The sequence below is a fragment of the Ovis aries genome, unplaced genomic scaffold (assembly GCF_016772045.2).
Source record: "Ovis aries strain OAR_USU_Benz2616 breed Rambouillet unplaced genomic scaffold, ARS-UI_Ramb_v3.0 scaffold_87, whole genome shotgun sequence".
NCBI lineage: Eukaryota > Metazoa > Chordata > Mammalia > Artiodactyla > Bovidae > Ovis > Ovis aries.
This window is the reverse complement of record NW_024599828.1, coordinates 802,498-826,263: the sequence shown is the minus strand read 5'-3', so window position 1 is coordinate 826,263 and position 23,766 is coordinate 802,498. Positions and strand designations below refer to the sequence as shown.

The 23,766-nt window shown below is 39.1% G+C and overlaps 1 protein-coding gene across 1 annotated transcript in view; it reads left to right on the top strand.

Annotated features, from left to right (window-relative positions):
• The window catches only part of PAG3 (pregnancy-associated glycoprotein 3), a 928,325-nt gene that overhangs the window by 474,432 nt on the left and 430,127 nt on the right, over positions 1 to 23,766 (top strand).

The following is a 23,766-nucleotide window of genomic DNA, read 5'->3' as shown; positions in this document are numbered from 1 at the left end:
GCCAATATCTCTGATGAACATAGATGCAAAAATCCTCAACAAAATTCTAGCAATCAGAATCCAACAACACATTAAAAAGATCATACACCATGACCAAGTGGGCTTTATCCCAGGGATGCAAGGATTCTTCAATATCCGCAAATCAATCAATGTAATTCACCACATTAACAAATTGAAAATAAAAACCATATGATTATCTCAATAGATGCAGAGAAGGCCTTTGACAAAATTCAACATCCATTTATGATAAAAACTCTCCAGAAAGCAGGAATAGAAGGAACATACCTCAACATAATAAAAGCTATCTATGACAAACCCACAGCAAACATTATCCTCAATGGTGAAAAATTGAAAGCATTTCCCTAAAGTCAGGAACAAGACAAGGGTGTCCACTTTCACCGCTACTATTCAACATAGTTCTGGAAGTTTTGGCCACAGCAATCAGAGCAGAAAAAGAAATAAAAGGAATCCAAATCGGAAAAGAAGAAGTAAAACTCTCACTGTTTGCAGATGACATGATCCTCTACATGGAAAACCCTAAAGACTCCACCAGAAAATTACTAGAGATCATCAATGAATATAGTAAAGTTGCAGGATATAAAATCAACACACAGAAATCCCTTGCATTCCTATACACGAATAATGAGAAAGTAGAAAAAGAAATTAAGGAAACAATTCCATTCACCATTGCAACGAAAAGAATAAAATACTTAGGAATATATCTACCTAAAGAAACTAAAGACCTATATATAGAAAACTATAAAACACTGATGAAAGAAATCAAAGAGGACACTAATAGATGGAGAAATATACCATGTTCATGGATTGGAAGAATCAATATAGTGAAAATGAGTATACTACCCAAAGCAATTTACAAATTCAATGCAATCCCTATCAAGCTACCAGCCACATTTTTCACAGAACTAGAACAAATCATTTCAAGATTTGTATGGAAATACAAAAACCTCGAATAGCCAAAGCAATCTTGAGAAAGAAGAATGGAACTGGAGGAATCAACTTGCCTGACTTCAGGCTCTACTACAAAGCCACAGTCATCAAGACAGTATGGTACTGGTACAAAGACAGACATATAGATCAATGGAACAAAATAGAAAGCCCAGAGATAAATCCACACACATATGGACACCTTATCTTTGACAAAGGAGGCAAGAATATACAATGGAGTAAAGACAATCTCTTTAACAAGTGGTGCTGGGAAAACTGGTCAACCACTTGTAAAAGAATGAAACTAGATCACTTTCTAACACCGCACACAAAAATAAACTCAAAATGGATTAAAGATCTAAATGTAAGATCAGAAACTATAAAACTCCTAGAGGAGAACATAGGCAAAACACTGTCAGACATAAATCACAGCAGGATCCTCTATGATCCACCTCCCAGAATTCTGGAAATAAAAGCAAAAATAAACAAATGGGATCTAATTAAAATTAAAAGCTTCTGCACAACAAAGGAAAATATAAGCAAGGTGAAAAGACAGCCTTCTGAATGGGAGAAAATAATAGCAAATGAAGCAACTGACAAACAACTAATCTCAAAAATATACAAGCAACTTCTGCAGCTCAACTCCAGAAAAATAAACGACCCAATCAAAAATGGGCCAAAGAACTAAATAGACATTTCTCCAAAGAAGACATACGGATGGCTAACAAACACATGAAAAGATGCTCAACATCACTCATTATTAGAGAAATGCAAATCAAAACCACAATGAGGTACCACTTCACACCAGTCAGAATGGCTGCGATCCAAAAATCTGCAAGCAATAAATGCTGGCGAGGGTGTGGAGAAAAGGGAACCCTCCTACACTGTTGGTGGGAATGCAAACTAGTACAGCCACTATGGAAAACAGTGTGGAGATTCCTTAAAAAATTGCAAATAGATCTACCTTATGACCCAGCAATCCCACTTCTGGGCATACACACCGAGAAACCAGAATTGAAAGAGACACATGTACCCCAATGTTCATCGCAGCACTGTTTATAATAGCCAGGACATGGAAACAACCTAGATGTCCATCAGCAGATGAATGGATAAGAAAGCTGTGGTACATATACACAATGGAGTATTACTCAGCCGTTAAAAGAATTCATTTGAATCAGTTCTGATGAGATGGATGAAACTGGAGCCGATTATCCAGAGTGAAGTAAGCCAGAAAGAAAAACACCAATACAGTATACTAACACATATATATGGAATTTAGGAAGATGGCAATGACGACCCTGTATGCAAGACAGGGAAAGAGACACAGATGTGTATAACGGACTTTTGGACTCAGAGGGAGAGGGAGAGGGTGGGATGATTTGGGAGAATGACATTCGAACATGTATACTATCATGTGAATTGAATCGCCAGTCTATGTCTGACGCAGGATGCAGCATGCTTGGGGCTGGTGCATGGGGATGACCCAGAAAGATGTTATGGGGAGGGAGGTGGGAGGGGTTCATGTTTGGGAATGCATGCAAGAATTAAAGATTTTAAAATTAAAAAAAAAAACATAAAAAAAAAAGAAAGTGTTATAAATATACAATGGAAAATTACTCAGCCTCAAAAAAAAAAAAAAAAAAGAATTGTAGTTGAACTATTTCAAATCCTAAATGTTGATGCTGTTAAAGTGCTTACTTAATACGCTAGCAAATTTGGAAATCTCAGCAGTGGCACAGGATTGGAAAGGTTGTTTTCATTGCAATCCCAAAGAAAGGTAATTTCTAAGAATGTTCAACTACCACACAGTTGCACTCATCTCACATGCTACCAAAGTAATTTCTCCAAGCAAGTCTTCAACAGTACATGAACTGTGAAATCCCATATGTTGAAGCTGGATTTAGAAAAGGCAGAAGAACCAGAGATCAAATTGCCATCATCCACTGGATCATAGAAAAATCAAGAGAATTCCAGAAATATACTTACTTCTGCTTTATTGACCATATAAAAGCCTTTGACAGTGTGGATCACAACAAACTGTGGAAAAATTACCCAGATTGGCATACCAGACCATCTTGCCTGCCTTCTGAGAAGTCTGTATGCAGGTCAAGAAGCGATAGTTACAACTGAACATGGAACAGCAGACTGGTTCCAAATCAGGAAAGGAGTAAATAAAGGTTGTATATTGTCACCCTGCTTATTTAAATTATATGCTGAGTACATCATGCGAAATGCCCAACTGGATGAAGCACAAGCTGGACTCATGGTTGCTGGGAGAAATATCAATCACCTCAGATATGCAGAAGAGACCACTCTCATGGCAGAACGTGAAGAGAAACGAATGAGCCTCTTGATGAAAGTGAAAGGGGAGAGTGAAACATCTGGCTTAAATTCCACATTTAAAAAATGAAGATCATTGCATTTAATCTCATAACTTAATGGCAAATAGATGGGGAAACAATGGAAACAGTAAGAGACTTTATTTTAAGGGCTCAAAATCACTGCAGATGATGACTGCAGTCATGAAATTGAAAGATCCTTGCTTGTTTGAAGAAAAGTTATGACAAACTTAGCAGCATTTTTAAAAGCAAAGGCATTACTTTGCTGAAAAGTTCAGTATAATCGAAGCTATTTTTCCAGTTGTCATGTATGGATGTGACAGTTGCGGTATAAAGAATGGTGACTAATGAAGAATTGAAGGTTTTGAACTGTGGTGTTGGATGAGAGTCTTGAGAGTCCCTTGGACTACAAGGAGATCCAACAAGTCCATACTAAAGGAAATCAATCCTGAATACTCATTGGAAGGATATATGCTGAAGCTGAAACTCCAATATCTTGGTCAACTGATGTGAAGAACGTACTCATTAGAAAAGACCCTAGAGGGCGGAGGGAAAGATGGCGGAGGAATAGGACGGGAAGATCACTTTCTCCCTCACAAATTCCTCAAAAGAACATTTCAACGCCGAGCAAACTCCACAAAACAACTTCTGTAGGCTGGCAGAAGACATCAGGCAACCAGAAAAGCAGACCATTGTCTTCAAAAACAGGTAGGAAAAAATATAAAAGACGAAAAAGGAGACAAAGGAGGTGGGGAGGGAGCTCCGTCCCAGGAAGGGAAGCCCGTCCTGGGAAGGGAATTTTAAGAAGAGAGGTTTCCAAACACCAGGAAACACTCTCCCTGCCGAGTCTGTGGCGAGCCTTGGAAACACAGAGGGCAACATAACAGGAAGGAAAAATAGATAAATAATTAAAACCAACAGATTACAAGCGCAACAGTAACTCCCCTAGCGGAAAAGCAGCACAGACGCCTGCATCCGCCATTGGGAAGTGGGGGCAGGGCAGGAACGCGCGGGAGGCGCGGGCTGCAGTGCTTTGCAAGAATCGGGCAGGAATGCCCCACGCACAACCAGAACGATCTAACTTGGGCTAGCAAACCAGACTGTGGGATAGCTACCACGCGAAAAGCTCGAACGTATGATACTGCCAGGACCGAGCACAGAACAAAGGACAGAACGGAAAAAGCCGGCTGCAGACCATTCCCCGCCGGGGACAGGCAGCCAGAGCCGTAAGGACTGGAAAGGGGCAATTGCAGACCCGGAGAGACTTTACGTACCTAACTGCAAGCAGGCTCCTTTGCTAAGACTTCTGGGGTGCTGGACAGTCACAGTCTGCCTCACGGGGTGCGCCAGCGGTCCACCCAGAGAGCTGAGCGGCAGTGGCAGAAAAGGTGACAAGCCGCGGTGATCGCGCTCGCCAAACTCCTGAGCTACTCGGACCTGGGAAGGGCACATCCCAGCCGCATTTGTGCCTCTGAGGGCTGCCTGAGCACCTAACCTGAGCGGCTTGGACCGGGGAAGTGCACGCAGCCTAGGGCCAGCCCCAGACGGTTCCCAGCTGAGCATCGTAGAGCCGGAGCGGTTTGTGCGCCGCGAGAAAGGACAGGTCAAGTGGAGCAGAGATACTGTGTGCACAGGACAGTGCTATTTGTTTGCAGCATCCCCCCTCCCCACAGCACTACTGAACTAGTGAGCCTAAAAAACCAGCAAACAGAAGAAGTTAAACAGAGGGAACCACCTTGGAAGTGAGCCCATACAGCCCATAACATCAGAGAAGGGCCAGGTATATTTTTAATATTTTTAAAATCATTCCTTTTTTTTTTTTTTTGCTTTTTGCTTTTTTGTTTTTTTTTTCTTTTTTTTTCCTGGCTTTTTTTTTAATTCTTAAGTCTTCTATTTCTCCTCTAATTTTTATTTCTATAACCTATTATTACTATTTTTTAAAAAAGACTTTTTTTTTTTTAAGGCAAACACCATATATACTCTTTGGATGGTTGTTGGTGTTTTTGTTGTTGTTGTTGTTGTTTGTTTTTAATAATTTTTTTCTTTCTTCCTTTTCCTTCTGCTTTTCTTTAATATTGTATCTTTGAAAATCCAACCTCTACTCTAGATTGTTAATCTTTGCTCTTAGGTTTTTGTTGTCAATTTTGTACATTTAAAAACCCAAACTTCACTACCCAAGTTTACCTGAGAGCAAGATTACTGGCTTGACCACTCTCTCCTCCTCTGGACTCTCCTTTTTCTCCACCAGGTGGCCTCTGTCTCTTTTCTCCCCCATCTCTTCTCTATTCAACTCTGTGAATCGCTGTGTGTTCCAGACGGTGGAGAACACCTAAGGAACTGGTTACTGGCAGGATTTGTCTCTTTCCTACTCATTCCTCTCTCTTATCCTCCTGGTCACCTCTGTCTACTTCCTCCCTCTCCTCTGCCCCGTATAACTCTGTAAATACCTCTGAGCGGTCCAGACTATAGACCGCACATAAGGAAGTGACTACTGGCTAGCTTGCTCTCTCCTCTTTTGATCTCACCGCATCTCATTCCAGTTACCTCTAATTACCCCCTCCATCTTCTCTTCTCCTTGTAACTCAGTGAACCTCTCTGAGTGTCCCTCAAGGTGGAGAAACTTTTCATCTTTAACCTAGATGTTTTATCATCGGTGCTGTATAGATGGAGAAGTCTAGAGGCTACTGTGAAAATAAAACTGAAAACCAGAAGCAGGAAGCTTAAACCCAAAGCCTGAAAACATTAGAGAACTCTTGAATTCAGGGAACATTAAGCAATAGGAGCTCATCAAAAGCCTTCATACCTACACTGAAACCAAGCTCCACCCAAGGGCCAACAAGTTCCAAAACAAGACATACCACGCAAATTCTCCAGCAACACAGGAACACTCCCCTGAGCCTCAATATACAGGCAGCTCAAAATTATCCCAATACCTTTGATGTCTCATAACCCATTACGGGTCACTCCACTGCACTCCAGAGAGAAGAAACCCAGCTCCACCCACCAAAACTCCAACACAAGCCTCCCTAACCAGGAAACCTTGACAAACCACTGATAGAACCCCACCCAAAGTGAGGAAGCTCCATAATAAAGAGAACTCCACAAATTATCAGAATATAAAAAGGCCACGCCAAACGCAGCAATATAACCAAGATGAAGAGACAGAGGAATACTCAGCAGGTAAAGGAACAGGAGAGTTGCCCACCAAATCAAACAAAAGAGGAAGAAGTAGGGAATCTACCGGAGAAGGAATTCCGAATATTGATAGTGAAAATGATCCAAAATCTTGAAATCAAAATGGAAACACAGATAAATAGCCTAGAGACAAGGATTGAGAAGATGCAAGAAAGGTTTAACAAGGACCTAGAAGAAATAAAAAGAGTCAAAATATAATGAATAACACAATAAATGAGATCAGAAACACTCTGGAGGCAACAAATAGCAGAATAACAGAGGCAGAAGATAGGATTAGTGAAATAGAAGATAGAATGGTAGAAATAAATGAATCAGAGAGGAAACAAGAAAAACGAATTAAAAGAAACGAGGACAACCTCAGAGACCTCCAGGACAATATGAAACGCTCCAACATTCGAATTATAGGAGTCCCAGAAGAAGAAGACAGAAAGAAAGATCATGAGAAAATCCTTGAGGAGATAATAGTTGAAAACTTCCCTAAAATGGGGAAGGAAATAATCACCCAAGTCCAAGAAACACAGAGAGTCCCAAATAGGATAAACCCAAGGCGAAACACCCCAAGACACATATTAATCAAATTAACAAAGATCAAACACAAAGAACAAATATTAAAAGCAGCAAGGGAAAAACAACAAATAACACACAAGGGGATTCCCATAAGGATAACAGCTGATCTGTCAATAGAAACTCTCCAGGCCAGGAGGGAATGGCAAGACATACTTAAAGTGATGAAAGACAATAACCTACAGCCCAGATTACTGTACCCAGCAAGGATCTCATTCAAATACGAAGGAGAAATCAAAAGCTTTACAGACAAGCAAAAGCTGAGAGAATTCAGCACCACCAAACCAGCTCTCCAACAAATTCTAAAGGATATCCTCTAGACAGGAAACACGAAAGGGTGTATAAACCCGAACCCAAAACAATAAAGTAAATGGCAACGGGATCATACTTATCAATAATTACCTTAAACGTAAATGGGTTGAACGCCCCAACCAAAAAGACAAAGACTGGCCGAATGGATACAAAAACAAGACCCTCTATATGCTGCTTACAAGAGACCCACCTCAAAACAAGGGACACATACAGACTGAAAGTGAAGGGCTGGAAAAAGATATACCACGCGAATAGAGACCAAAAGAAAGCAGGAGTGGCAATACTCATATCCGATAAAATAGACTTTAAAACAAAGGCTGTGAAAAGAGACAAAGAAGGCCACTACATAATGATCAAAGGAACAATCCAAGAAGAAGATATAACAATTATAAATATATATGCACCCAATATAGGAGCACCACAATATGTAAGACAAATGCTAACAAGTATGAAAGGGGAAATCAACAATAACACAATAATAGTGGGAGACTTTAATACCCCACTCACACCTATGGACAGATCAACTAAACAGAAAATTAACAAAGAAACGCAAACTTTAAATGATACATTGGATCAGTTAGACCTAATTGATATCTATAGGACATTTCACCCCAAAACAACGAATTTCACCTTTTTTCAAGTGCTCATGGAACCTTCTCCAGGATAGATCACATCCTGGGCCATAAATCTAAACTTGATAAATTCAAAAAATCGAAATCATTCCAAGCATCTTTTCTGACCATAATGCATTAAGATTAGATCTCAATTACAGGAGAAAAACTATTAAAAATTCCAACATATGGAGGTTGAACAACACACTTCTGAATAACCAACAAATCACAGAAGAAATCAAAAAGAAATCAAAATATGCATAGAAACTAATGAAAATGAAAACACAACAACCCAAAACCTGTGGGACACTATAAAAGCAGTGCTAAGAGGAAAGTTCATAGCAATACAGGCATACCTCAAGAAACAAGAAAAAGTCAAATAAATAACCTAACTCTACAACTAAAGCAACTAGAAAAGGAAGAGTTGGAGAACCCCAGAGTGAGTAGAAGGAAAGAAATCTTAAAAATTAGGGCAGAAATAAATGCAAAAGAAACAAAAGAGACCATAGCAAAAATCAACAAAGCCAAAAGCTGGTTCTTTGAAAGGATAAATAAAATTGACAAACCATTAGCCAGACTCATCAAGAAGCAAAGAGAGAAAAATCAAATCAATAAAATTAGAAATGAAAATGGAGAGATCACAACAGAAAACACAGAAATACAAAGGATCATAAGAGACTACTATCAGCAGTTGTATGCCAATAAAATGGACAACGTGGAAGAAATGGACAAATTCTTAGAAAAGTACAATTTTCCAAAACTGAACCAGGAAGAAATCGAAAATCTTAACAGACCCATCACAAGCACGGAAATTGATACTGTAATCAGAAATCTTCCAGCAAACAAAAGCCCAGGTCCAGATGGCTTCACAGCTGAATTCTACCAAAAATTTCGAGAAGAGCTAACACCTATCCTACTCAAACTCTTCCAGAAAATTGCAGAGGAAGGTAAACTTCCAAACTCATTCTATGAGGCCACCATCACCCTAATACCAAAACCTGACAAAGATGTCACAAAAAAGAAAACTACAGGCCAATATCTCTGATGAACATAGATGCAAAAATCCTCAACAAAATTCTAGCAATCAGAATCCAACAACACATTAAAAAGATCATACACCATGACCAAGTGGGCTTTATCCCAGGGATGCAAGGATTCTTCAATATCCGCAAATCAATCAATGTAATTCACCACATTAACAAATTGAAAAATAAAAACCATATGATTATCTCAATAGATGCAGAGAAGGCCTTTGACAAAATTCAACATCCATTTATGATAAAAACTCTCCAGAAAGCAGGAATAGAAGGAACATACCTCAACATAATAAAAGCTATCTATGACAAACCCACAGCAAACATTATCCTCAATGGTGAAAAATTGAAAGCATTTCCCTAAAGTCAGGAACAAGACAAGGGTGTCCACTTTCACCGCTACTATTCAACATAGTTCTGGAAGTTTTGGCCACAGCAATCAGAGCAGAAAAAGAAATAAAAGGAATCCAAATCGGAAAAGAAGAAGTAAAACTCTCACTGTTTGCAGATGACATGATCCTCTACATGGAAAACCCTAAAGACTCCACCAGAAAATTACTAGAGATCATCAATGAATATAGTAAAGTTGCAGGATATAAAATCAACACACAGAAATCCCTTGCATTCCTATACACGAATAATGAGAAAGTAGAAAAAGAAATTAAGGAAACAATTCCATTCACCATTGCAACGAAAAGAATAAAATACTTAGGAATATATCTACCTAAAGAAACTAAAGACCTATATATAGAAAACTATAAAACACTGATGAAAGAAATCAAAGAGGACACTAATAGATGGAGAAATATACCATGTTCATGGATTGGAAGAATCAATATAGTGAAAATGAGTATACTACCCAAAGCAATTTACAAATTCAATGCAATCCCTATCAAGCTACCAGCCACATTTTTCACAGAACTAGAACAAATCATTTCAAGATTTGTATGGAAATACAAAAAACCTCGAATAGCCAAAGCAATCTTGAGAAAGAAGAATGGAACTGGAGGAATCAACTTGCCTGACTTCAGGCTCTACTACAAAGCCACAGTCATCAAGACAGTATGGTACTGGTACAAAGACAGACATATAGATCAATGGAACAAAATAGAAAGCCCAGAGATAAATCCACACACATATGGACACCTTATCTTTGACAAAGGAGGCAAGAATATACAATGGAGTAAAGACAATCTCTTTAACAAGTGGTGCTGGGAAAACTGGTCAACCACTTGTAAAAGAATGAAACTAGATCACTTTCTAACACCGCACACAAAAATAAACTCAAAATGGATTAAAGATCTAAATGTAAGATCAGAAACTATAAAACTCCTAGAGGAGAACATAGGCAAAACACTGTCAGACATAAATCACAGCAGGATCCTCTATGATCCACCTCCCAGAATTCTGGAAATAAAAGCAAAAATAAACAAATGGGATCTAATTAAAATTAAAAGCTTCTGCACAACAAAGGAAAATATAAGCAAGGTGAAAAGACAGCCTTCTGAATGGGAGAAAATAATAGCAAATGAAGCAACTGACAAACAACTAATCTCAAAAATATACAAGCAACTTCTGCAGCTCAACTCCAGAAAAATAAACGACCCAATCAAAAAATGGGCCAAAGAACTAAATAGACATTTCTCCAAAGAAGACATACGGATGGCTAACAAACACATGAAAAGATGCTCAACATCACTCATTATTAGAGAAATGCAAATCAAAACCACAATGAGGTACCACTTCACACCAGTCAGAATGGCTGCGATCCAAAAATCTGCAAGCAATAAATGCTGGCGAGGGTGTGGAGAAAAGGGAACCCTCCTACACTGTTGGTGGGAATGCAAACTAGTACAGCCACTATGGAAAACAGTGTGGAGATTCCTTAAAAATTGCAAATAGATCTACCTTATGACCCAGCAATCCCACTTCTGGGCATACACACCGAGGAAACCAGAATTGAAAGAGACACATGTACCCCAATGTTCATCGCAGCACTGTTTATAATAGCCAGGACATGGAAACAACCTAGATGTCCATCAGCAGATGAATGGATAAGAAAGCTGTGGTACATATACACAATGGAGTATTACTCAGCCGTTAAAAAGAATTCATTTGAATCAGTTCTGATGAGATGGATGAAACTGGAGCCGATTATCCAGAGTGAAGTAAGCCAGAAAGAAAAACACCAATACAGTATACTAACACATATATATGGAATTTAGGAAGATGGCAATGACGACCCTGTATGCAAGACAGGGAAAGAGACACAGATGTGTATAACGGACTTTTGGACTCAGAGGGAGAGGGAGAGGGTGGGATGATTTGGGAGAATGACATTCGAACATGTATACTATCATGTGAATTGAATCGCCAGTCTATGTCTGACGCAGGATGCAGCATGCTTGGGGCTGGTGCATGGGGATGACCCAGAAAGATGTTATGGGGAGGGAGGTGGGAGGGGGGTTCATGTTTGGGAATGCATGCAAGAATTAAAGATTTTAAAATTAAAAAAAAAAAAAACATAAAAAAAAAAAGAAAGTGTTATAAATATACAATGGAAAATTACTCAGCCTCAAAAAAAAAAAAAAAAAAAAGAATTGTAGTTGAACTATTTCAAATCCTAAATGTTGATGCTGTTAAAGTGCTTACTTAATACGCTAGCAAATTTGGAAATCTCAGCAGTGGCACAGGATTGGAAAGGTTGTTTTCATTGCAATCCCAAAGAAAGGTAATTTCTAAGAATGTTCAACTACCACACAGTTGCACTCATCTCACATGCTACCAAAGTAATTTCTCCAAGCAAGTCTTCAACAGTACATGAACTGTGAAATCCCATATGTTGAAGCTGGATTTAGAAAAGGCAGAAGAACCAGAGATCAAATTGCCATCATCCACTGGATCATAGAAAAATCAAGAGAATTCCAGAAATATACTTACTTCTGCTTTATTGACCATATAAAAGCCTTTGACAGTGTGGATCACAACAAACTGTGGAAAAATTACCCAGATTGGCATACCAGACCATCTTGCCTGCCTTCTGAGAAGTCTGTATGCAGGTCAAGAAGCGATAGTTACAACTGAACATGGAACAGCAGACTGGTTCCAAATCAGGAAAGGAGTAAATAAAGGTTGTATATTGTCACCCTGCTTATTTAAATTATATGCTGAGTACATCATGCGAAATGCCCAACTGGATGAAGCACAAGCTGGACTCATGGTTGCTGGGAGAAATATCAATCACCTCAGATATGCAGAAGAGACCACTCTCATGGCAGAACGTGAAGAGAAACGAATGAGCCTCTTGATGAAAGTGAAAGGGGAGAGTGAAACATCTGGCTTAAATTCCACATTTAAAAAATGAAGATCATTGCATTTAATCTCATAACTTAATGGCAAATAGATGGGAAACAATGGAAACAGTAAGAGACTTTATTTTTAAGGGCTCAAAAATCACTGCAGATGATGACTGCAGTCATGAAATTGAAAGATCCTTGCTTGTTTGAAGAAAAGTTATGACAAACTTAGCAGCATTTTTAAAAGCAAAGGCATTACTTTGCTGAAAAAGTTCAGTATAATCGAAGCTATTTTTCCAGTTGTCATGTATGGATGTGACAGTTGCGGTATAAAGAATGGTGACTAATGAAGAATTGAAGGTTTTGAACTGTGGTGTTGGATGAGAGTCTTGAGAGTCCCTTGGACTACAAGGAGATCCAACAAGTCCATACTAAAGGAAATCAATCCTGAATACTCATTGGAAGGATATATGCTGAAGCTGAAACTCCAATATCTTGGTCAACTGATGTGAAGAACGTACTCATTAGAAAAAGACCCTAGAGGGCGGAGGGAAAGATGGCGGAGGAATAGGACGGGAAGATCACTTTCTCCCTCACAAATTCCTCAAAAGAACATTTCAACGCCGAGCAAACTCCACAAAACAACTTCTGTAGGCTGGCAGAAGACATCAGGCAACCAGAAAAGCAGACCATTGTCTTCAAAAACAGGTAGGAAAAAATATAAAAGACGAAAAAGGAGACAAAGGAGGTGGGGAGGGAGCTCCGTCCCAGGAAGGGAAGCCCGTCCTGGGAAGGGAATTTTAAGAAGAGAGGTTTCCAAACACCAGGAAACACTCTCCCTGCCGAGTCTGTGGCGAGCCTTGGAAACACAGAGGGCAACATAACAGGAAGGAAAAATAGATAAATAATTAAAACCAACAGATTACAAGCGCAACAGTAACTCCCCTAGCGGAAAAGCAGCACAGACGCCTGCATCCGCCATTGGGAAGTGGGGGCAGGGCAGGAACGCGCGGGAGGCGCGGGCTGCAGTGCTTTGCAAGAATCGGGCAGGAATGCCCCACGCACAACCAGAACGATCTAACTTGGGCTAGCAAACCAGACTGTGGGATAGCTACCACGCGAAAAGCTCGAACGTATGATACTGCCAGGACCGAGCACAGAACAAAGGACAGAACGGAAAAAGCCGGCTGCAGACCATTCCCCGCCGGGGACAGGCAGCCAGAGCCGTAAGGACTGGAAAGGGGCAATTGCAGACCCGGAGAGACTTTACGTACCTAACTGCAAGCAGGCTCCTTTGCTAAGACTTCTGGGGGTGCTGGACAGTCACAGTCTGCCTCACGGGGTGCACCAGCGGTCCACCCAGAGAGCTGAGCGGCAGTGGCAGAAAAGGTGACAAGCCGCGGTGATCGCGCTCGCCAAACTCCTGAGCTACTCGGACCTGGGAAGGGCACATCCCAGCCGCATTTGTGCCTCTGAGGGCTGCCTGAGCACCTAACCTGAGCGGCTTGGACCGGGGAAGTGCACGCAGCCTAGGGCCAGCCCCAGACGGTTCCCAGCTGAGCATCGTAGAGCCGGAGCGGTTTGTGCGCCGCGAGAAAGGACAGGTCAAGTGGAGCAGAGATACTGTGTGCACAGGACAGTGCTATTTGTTTGCAGCATCCCCCCTCCCCACAGCACTACTGAACTAGTGAGCCTAAAAAACCAGCAAACAGAAGAAGTTAAACAGAGGGAACCACCTTGGAAGTGAGCCCATACAGCCCATAACATCAGAGAAGGGCCAGGTATATTTTTAATATTTTTAAAATCATTCCTTTTTTTTTTTTTTTGCTTTTTGCTTTTTTGTTTTTTTTTTCTTTTTTTTTCCTGGCTTTTTTTTTAATTCTTAAGTCTTCTATTTCTCCTCTAATTTTTATTTCTATAACCTATTATTACTATTTTTTAAAAAAAGACTTTTTTTTTTTTTTAAGGCAAACACCATATATACTCTTTGGATGGTTGTTGGTGTTTTTTGTTGTTGTTGTTGTTGTTTGTTTTTTAATAATTTTTTTTCTTTCTTCCTTTTTCCTTCTGCTTTTCTTTAATATTGTATCTTTGAAAATCCAACCTCTACTCTAGATTGTTAATCTTTGCTCTTAGGTTTTTGTTGTCAATTTTGTACATTTAAAAACCCAAACTTCACTACCCAAGTTTACCTGAGAGCAAGATTACTGGCTTGACCACTCTCTCCTCCTCTGGACTCTCCTTTTTCTCCACCAGGTGGCCTCTGTCTCTTTTCTCCCCCATCTCTTCTCTATTCAACTCTGTGAATCGCTGTGTGTTCCAGACGGTGGAGAACACCTAAGGAACTGGTTACTGGCAGGATTTGTCTCTTTCCTACTCATTCCTCTCTCTTATCCTCCTGGTCACCTCTGTCTACTTCCTCCCTCTCCTCTGCCCCGTATAACTCTGTAAATACCTCTGAGCGGTCCAGACTATAGACCGCACATAAGGAAGTGACTACTGGCTAGCTTGCTCTCTCCTCTTTTGATCTCACCGCATCTCATTCCAGTTACCTCTAACTACCCCCTCCATCTTCTCTTCTCCTTGTAACTCAGTGAACCTCTCTGAGTGTCCCTCAAGGTGGAGAAACTTTTCATCTTTAACCTAGATGTTTTATCATCGGTGCTGTATAGATGGAGAAGTCTAGAGGCTACTGTAAAAATAAAACTGAAAACCAGAAGCAGGAAGCTTAAATCCAAACCCTGAAAACATTTGAGAACTCTTGAATTCAGGGAACATTAAGCAATAGGAGCTCATCAAATGCCTTCATACCTACACCGAAACCAAGCTCCACCCAAGGGCCAACAAGTTCCAAAACAAGACATACCACGCAAATTCTCCAGCAACACAGGAACACTCCCCTGAGCTTCAATATACAGGCAGCTCAAAATTATCCCAAAACCTTTGATGTCTCATAACCCATTACGGGTCACTCCACTGCACTCCAGAGAGAAGAAACCCAGCTCCACCCACCAAAACTCCAACACAAGCCTCCCTAACCAGGAAACCTTGACAAGCCACTGATAGAACCCCACCCACAGTGAGGAAGCTCCATAATAAAGAGAACTCCACAAATTACCAGAATATAAAAAGGCCACCCCAAACGCAGCAATATAACCAAGATGAAGAGACAGAGGAATACTCAGCAGGCAAAGGAACAGGAGAGTTTCCCGCCAAACCAAACCAAAGAGGAAGAAGTAGGGAATCTACCTGAGAAGGAATTCCGAATATTGATAATGAAAATGATCCAAAATCTTGAAATCAAAATGGAATCACAGATAAATAGCCTAGAGACAAGGATTGAGAAGATGCAAGAAAGGTTTAACAAGGACCTAGAAGAAATAAAAAAGAGTCAAAATATATTGAATAACACAATAAATGAGATCAGAAACACTCTAGAGGCAACAAATAGTAGAATAACGGAGGCAGAAGATAGGATTAGTGAAATAGAAGATAGAATGGTAGAAATAAATGAAGCAGAGAGGAAACAAGAAAAATGAATTAAAAGAAACGAGGACAATCTCAGAGACCTCCAGGACAATATGAAACGCTCCAACATTCGAATTATAGGAGTCCCAGAAGAAGAAGACAGAAAGATCATGAGAAAACCCTTGAGGAGATAATAGTTGAAAACTTCCCTAAATGGGGAAGGAAATAATCACCCAAGTCCAAGAAACACAGAGAGTTCCAAATAGGATAAACCCAAGGCAAAACACCCCAAGACACATATTAATCAAATTAACAAAGATCAAACATAAAGAACAAATATTAAAAGCAGCAAGGGAAAAACAACAAATAACACACAAGGGGATTCCCATAAGGATAACAGCTGATCTTTCAATAGAAACTCTTCAGGCCAGGAGGGAATGGCAAGACATACTTAAAGTGATGAAAGACAATAACCTACAGCCCAGATTACTGTACCCAGCAAGGATCTCATTCAAATACGAAGGAGAAATCAAAAGCTTTACAAACAAGCAAAAGCTGAGAGAATTCAGCACCACCAAACCAGCTCTCCAAAAATTCTAAAGGATATCCTCTAGGCAGGAAATACGAAAAGGGTGTATAAACCCGAACCCAAAACAATAAAGTAAATGGTAACGGGATCATACTTATCAATAATTACCTTAAACGTAAATGGGTTGAACGCCCCAACCAAAAGACAAAGACTGGCCAAATGGATACAAAAACAAGACCCCTCTATATGCTGCTTACAAGAGACCCACCTCAAAACAAGGGACACATACAGACTGAAAGTGAAGGGCTGGAAAAAGATATACCACGCAAATAGAGACCAAAAGAAAGCAGGAGTGGCAATACTCATAACTGATAAAATAGACTTTAAAACAAAGGCTGTAAAAAGAGACAAAGAAGGCCACTACATAATGATCAAAGGAACAATCCAAGAAGAAGATATAACAATTATAAATATATATGCACCCAATATAGGAGCACCGCAATACGTAAGACAAATGCTAACAAGTATGAAAGGGGAAATCAACAATAACACAGTAATAGTGGGAGACTTTAATACCCCACTCACACCTATGGACAGATCAACTAAACAGAAAATTAACAGAGAAATGCAAACTTTAAATGATACATTAGATCAGTTAGACCTAATTGATATCTATAGGACATTTCACCCCAAAACAATGAATTTCACCTTTTTCTCAAGTGCTCATGGAACCTTCTCCAGGATAGATCACACCCTGGGCCATAAATCTAAACTTGATAAATTCAAAAAAATCGAAATCATTCTAAGCATCTTTTCTGACCGTAATGCATTAAGATTAGATCTCAATTACAGGAGAAAAACTATTAAAAATTCCAACATATGGAGGATGAACAACACACTTCTGAATAACCAACAAATCACAGAAGAAATCAAAAAAGAAATCAAAATATGCATAGAAACGAATGAAAATGAAAACACAACAACCCAAAACCTGTGGGACACTATAAAAGCAGTGCTAAGAGGAAAGTTCATAGCAATACAGGCATACCTCAAGAAACAAGAAAAAAGTCAAATAAATAACCTAACTCTACAACTAAAGCAAAGTAAAGGAAGAGTTGGAGAACCCCAGAGTTAGTAGAAGGAAAGAAATCTTAAAAATTAGGGCAGAAATAAATGCAAAAGAAACAAAAGAGACCATAGCAAACATCAACAAAGCCAACAGCTGGTTCTTTGAAAGGATAAATAAAATTGACAAACCATTAGCCAGACTCATCAAGAAGCAAAGAGAGAAAAATCAAATCAATAAAATTAGAAATGAAAATGGAGAGATCACAACAGACAACACAGAAATACAAAGGATCATCAGAGACTACTATCAGCAGTTGTATGCCAATAAAATGGACAACGTGGAAGAAATGGACAAATTCTTAGAAAAGTACAATTTTCCAAAACTGAACCAGGAAGAAATAGAAAATCTTAACAGACCCATCACAAGCACGGAAATTGAAACTGTAATCAGAAATCTTCCAGCAAACAAAAGCCCAGGTCCAGATGGCTTCACAGCTGAATTCTACCAAAAATTTCGAGAAGAGCTAACACCTATCCTCCTCAAACTCTTCCAGAAAATTGCAGAGAAAGGTAAACTTCCAAACTCATTCTATGAGGCCACCATCACCCTAATACCAAAACCTGACAAAGATGTCACAAAAAAAAAGAAAACTACATGCCAATATCACTGATGAACATAGATGCAAAAATCCTCAACAAAATTCTAGCAATCAGAATCCAACAACACATTAAAAAGATCATACACCATGACCAAGTGGGCTTTATCCCAGGGATGCAAGGATTCTTCAATATCCGCAAATCAATCAATGTAATTCACCACATTAACAAATTGAAAAATAGAAACCATATGATTATCTCAATAGATGCAGAGAAGGCCTTTGACAAAATTCAACATCCGTTTATGATAAAAACTCTCCAGAAAGCAGGAATAGAAGGAACATACCTCAACATAATAAAAGCTACCTATGACAAACCCACAGCAAACATTATCCTCAATGGTAAAAAATTGAAAGCATTTCCCCTAAAGTCAGGAACAAGACAAGGGTGTCCACTTTCACCGCTACTATTCAACATAGTTCTGGAAGTTTTGGCCACAGCAATCAGAGCAGAAAAAGAAATAAAGGGAATCCAAATTGGAAAAGAAGTAGTAAAACTCTCACTGTTTGCAGATGACATGATCCTCTTCATGGAAAACCCTAAAGACTCCACCAGAAAATTACTAGAGCTCATCAATGAATATAGTAAAGTTGCAGGATATAAAATCAACACATAGAACTCCCTTGCATTCCTATACACGAATAATGAGAAAGTAGAAAAAGAAATTAAGGAAACAATTCCATTCACCATTGCAACGAAAAGAATAAAATACTTAGAAATATATCTACCTAAAGAAACTAAAGACCTATATATAGAAAACTATAAAACACTGATGGAAGAAATCAAAGAGGACGCTAATAGATGGAGAAATATACCATGTTCATGGATCGGAAGAATCAATATAGTGAAAATGAGTATACTACCCAAAGCAATTTACAAATTCAATGCAATCCCTATCAAGCTACCAGCCACATTTTTCGCAGAACTAGAACAAATCATTTCAAGATTTGTATGGAAAAGCAAAAAACCTTGAATAGCCAAAGCAATCTTGAGAAAGAAGAATGGAACTGGAGGAATCAACTTGCCTGACTTCAGGCTCTACTACAGAGCCACAGTCATCAAGGCAGTATGGTACTGGCACAAAGACAGACATATAGATCAATGGAACCAAATAGAAAGCCCAGAGATAAATCCACACACATATGGACACCTTATCTTTGACAAAGGAGGCATGAATATACAATGGAGTAAAGACAATCTCTTTAACAAGTGGTGCTGGGAAAACTGGTCAACCACTTGTAAAAGAATGAAACTAGATCACTTTCTAACACCCCACACAAAAATAAACTCAAAATGGATTAAAGATCTAAATGTAAGACCAGAAACTATAAAACTCCTAGAGGAGAACATAGGCAAAACACTCTCAGACATAAATCACAGCAGGATCCTCTATGATCCACCTCCCAGAATTCTGGAAATCAACGCAAAAATAAACAAGTGGGATCTAATTAAAATTAAAAGCTTCTGCACAACAAAGGAAAATATAAGCAAGGTGAAAAGACAGCCTTCTGAATGGGAGAAAATAATAGCAAATGAAGCAACTGACAAACAACTAATTTCAAAAATATACAAGCAACTTATGCAGCTCAATTCCAGAAAAATAAACGACCCAATCAAAAAATGGGCCAAAGAACTAAATAGACATTTCTCCAAAGATGACATACGGATGGCTAACAAACACATGAAAAGATGCTCAACATCACTCATTATTAGAGAAATGCAAATCAAAACCACAATGAGGTACCGCTCCACACCAGTCAGAATGGCTGCGATCCAAAAATCTGCAAGCAATAAATGCTGGAGAGGGTGGAGAAAAGGGAACTCTCCTACACTGTTGGTGGGAATGCAAACTAGTACAGCCACTATGGAGAACAGTGTGGAGATTCCTTAAAAAATTGCAAATAGAACTACCTTATGACCCATCAATCCCACCGCTGGGCATACACACCGAGGAAACCAGAATTGAAAGAGACACATGTACCCCAATGTTCATTGCAGCACTGTTTATAATAGCCAGGACATGGAAACAACCTAGATGTCCATCAGCAGATGAATGGATAAGAAAGCTGTGGTACATATACACAATGGAGTATTACTCAGCCGTAAAAAAGAATTCATTTGAATCAGTTCTGATGAGATGGATGAAACTGGAGCCGATTATACAGAGTGAAGTAAGCCAGAAAGAAAAACACCAATACAGTATACTAACACATATATATGGAATTTAGGAAGATGGCAATGACGACCCTGTATGCAAGACAGGGAAAGAGACACAGATGTGTATAACGGACCTTTGGACTCAGAGGGAGAGGGAGAGGGTGGGATGATTTGGGAGAATGACATTCGAACATGTATACTATCATGTAAGAATTGAATCGCCAGTCTATGTCTGACGCAGGATACAGCATGCTTGGGGCTGGTGCATGGGGATGACCCAGAGAGATGTTATGGGGAGGGAGGTGGGAGGGAGGTTCATGTTTGGGAACGCATGTAAGAATTAAAGATATTAAAATTTAAAAAATAAAAAACTAGAAAAAGAATAAATAAATTTTAAAAAAATAAAATAAAATAACATAAAAAAGAAAAGACCCTATTACTGGGAAAGATTGAAGGCAGGAAGAGAAGAAGACGACAGAGGATGAGATGGTTGGATGGCAACACTGACTCAATGACATGAGTTTGAGCAAGATCTAAGAGCTGGTGAAGGACAGAGAAGCTTGGCGTGCTGCATTCCATGGGGTTACAAAGAGTCAAACGTGAGTGAGCGACTGAACTGAACTGAACTAATGCTATTTGTAACTGTCATGTTTCTCCAGCAAGACAGGGCTCCCCAAATACCGATAACCATCGTTAGTCTGCACCCATGCACAGAAGTCACCACCTAGCATTCCCAAGGATTTCAGTGAGTTCTGCTTGCAGGGGGACCTCCATTTTGCTAGACATAGAGGAACAAAGGACTCATTTATTCTTCTGTGTCAAGCAACTTGAAAATAGAAGAGATAAATGAAAGAGCAGTTTTTTACATCCAATGTCAGGCAGCAGACAATTGATTCCTGAGGCAGGGAGCAAGCAAGGTGAGTTCTACAATGCCGCAAATCTATATAGTTTCTAATACATACATGCAAGGGCTATCTAGCAGAGACAAATGGTCTCCCAAGAAGAAAGATTTGAGACTCTAGAGAGTTAGAGTTCACTGGAGAGAGCTACACACAGATACCTGTAGAAGTATACAGGTGATACTGTTCTAGTTTTCAGCAGAGAGTTAATAGTACTGGTCAAGATTAAAGGGAACAATCCTTGAGTCTCAAATTGCACCATGTCTAATGGTGTCCCCACCCACCAGCATGGAAATTATTCATAATTCCCATGACATCAGTATAGCCCTGAAGACAATATTGCCTTACTAGTGGGCAATAGTAAACCTGGTCTAAAGGCTGGTCTTATATCAACTAAAAACCTGAACAGCAAGCCTTCAATAAATACAATTGTTTTCAAAAAATTAACAGTGTCTGCAAACAGTTCCATGAATAATTTATGAAAATTAAGAATATCCAGCATCCAAAGGGTATAAATTGCCATATCCAATATCCAACTTAAAATTTCCATATCAATTGTGAAAATATTTGTCCTACATCAATCAAAATATTGTAAATTAATTATCCTCTAATTAAGATAAATGAATAAATTTAAGAAGAAAAAAATTTCCAGTGTGTAAAGAAGCAAGAAAATATCCAAAATGAGGGAAAAATCAATGAGTAAAAACACTGTTAAAATATACATTACAAAATTATCAGGCAAGGACATTAAAATGCTTCATAGGATAATAATCTTTACAGTCATGAAGCTGAAGAATATTGAGTATGTTAAATAGAGAGATGGAAAATAGGAATGAAAAGTCTGTGGGAAACAATTGTGCATCACAGAGTTTTGAAACAAGTTTAAGAATACTGAAATATATGTAAATGGAATCCCACAGGAAGTGAAAGATGGAGAATAGAGAAAAGAACTTCATAATTCCTGGCTGAAAATTTTCCGGATATGATCAAAGCTTTAAACCCATTAACACAGAAGGTCAATAAATTCAAGGACAAGAAATAGGACAACTACTCAAAGGTGCATGATAATTCATTGTTTCAAACAATCAACCAAAGAAATATAACCAGAAGGAAAAACAGACACAATAGAAGAAAAATGGGAAAGAGAGCAGATTAGGCATATGAGACAATGTCAGCCAGAAGACACTGTCATTACATCTTAAAATGCTGAGAGAAATATAATTGACTCAGAATTCTATACCCAAGAAAAATACATGTCAAAAACAAGATAAAATATTTTCTCAGAACTATGAGAACTGCATAAGAACTGTACAAGAACTGTGAGACTGCATCACCACCAACAACCAATGTAACAATAAATGTTTTTTAACCAGGCCTCAAATGTGAGACCTCCATAATTCTAGCCATCTCAGTCCTTCATAAGACCTTGATAAGGGCAAATATTAAAGTAGAAATAGTCATTGTGTTTCTACCCATTTCGAGAAAGTATTGCTATCTCCTCAGTTCTGGATCTTGCAATGCTGGTAGACTAGATGGAGAAGTGATGTGAACAGAAATAAGGAAGGTGAGACAGGTAGGTCAGAATGTGAGGTAACAAAGACAAGATATTTAGAAGCTGAAGAATTGGGAGAGATTTGGGACCTGAGTTGGAAAAGCAGTTTTCAAACCAAATTGGGTCATGTGCTGTGTGAAATCCTCACTTCAGTCCTTAGAAGATCTCTACTGACCAGTCGGCCTCTTCTTTTCTGGAGCACAGTTCAGGTCCATCTAGCTGTTTCTCATTGCTGTTCCTTTCTCCTGGCTTCCACACTGTGCCCAGCCGTTCAGCCTTATCCATTTAGAAAAGGTTTGTTCTTTTAGGCAGGCATTTCAGGCTACCTACAAAATGATCTATTCTGTGCTTCTCTTTCAAAACTGAAAATAGTTTGTTATATAGCCATGAGCCCAGTAACTACAGGACTGTATTGCCTACCCAGCCGGGCTCTTAGTCATGACTGGTAACTGAGATGCAAGCAGATGTTTAAGAGGGATTTCTTTAAAGACTTCTTTCAAGGAGCTGATTTAGCTGAGAGATGGCACTCTTCCTTTCCCTACTTTTTTCCTAACGGTTGTCTGGATTTTATTTGTGATGGCTGGATCTCCTGCAGTTGTATTGGACAACCGTGTAACCTAGGAGATGGATACCACCCAAGCTCTGGCTGGCTCACCTCCAGCTTTGTTTCAGTGGGAGAGAAAAATCAAGTTTATCTTGCTAAAGTTATAGTTGTTTTAGTTTTTTGCAATGTGCATCCAAACTTAATCCCGATACTACTATGTATTTAATGTGATATAGCCTTATTATTTTGTTGGGTTTAGTGAATAAATGTATTTTTACATTTCTCTATTTTTTTATTTTATAAATTGATTCATCAACTATTATACCTGAATTGTATAAATGCAAAATTATGATTATAAGCATGCTCTCTTTTAGATTTTGAATTTTTATACTTTCTTATCTTCTTTCCTTTCTTGTTTTCTCCATATTGGTACAGCCTGGATCATGTCCTCTCTGTTAACCTCATCCAATTCCATATCTGCAGGCCAAAACAGACCAAGAGCTCTGTGGGGAGAACCAAACAAGCATGAATACAGGGATATGAATGAAGGGTGGTGGCCCTTGTTACTCCTCATGACTGTTCTGAACTAGGATCAC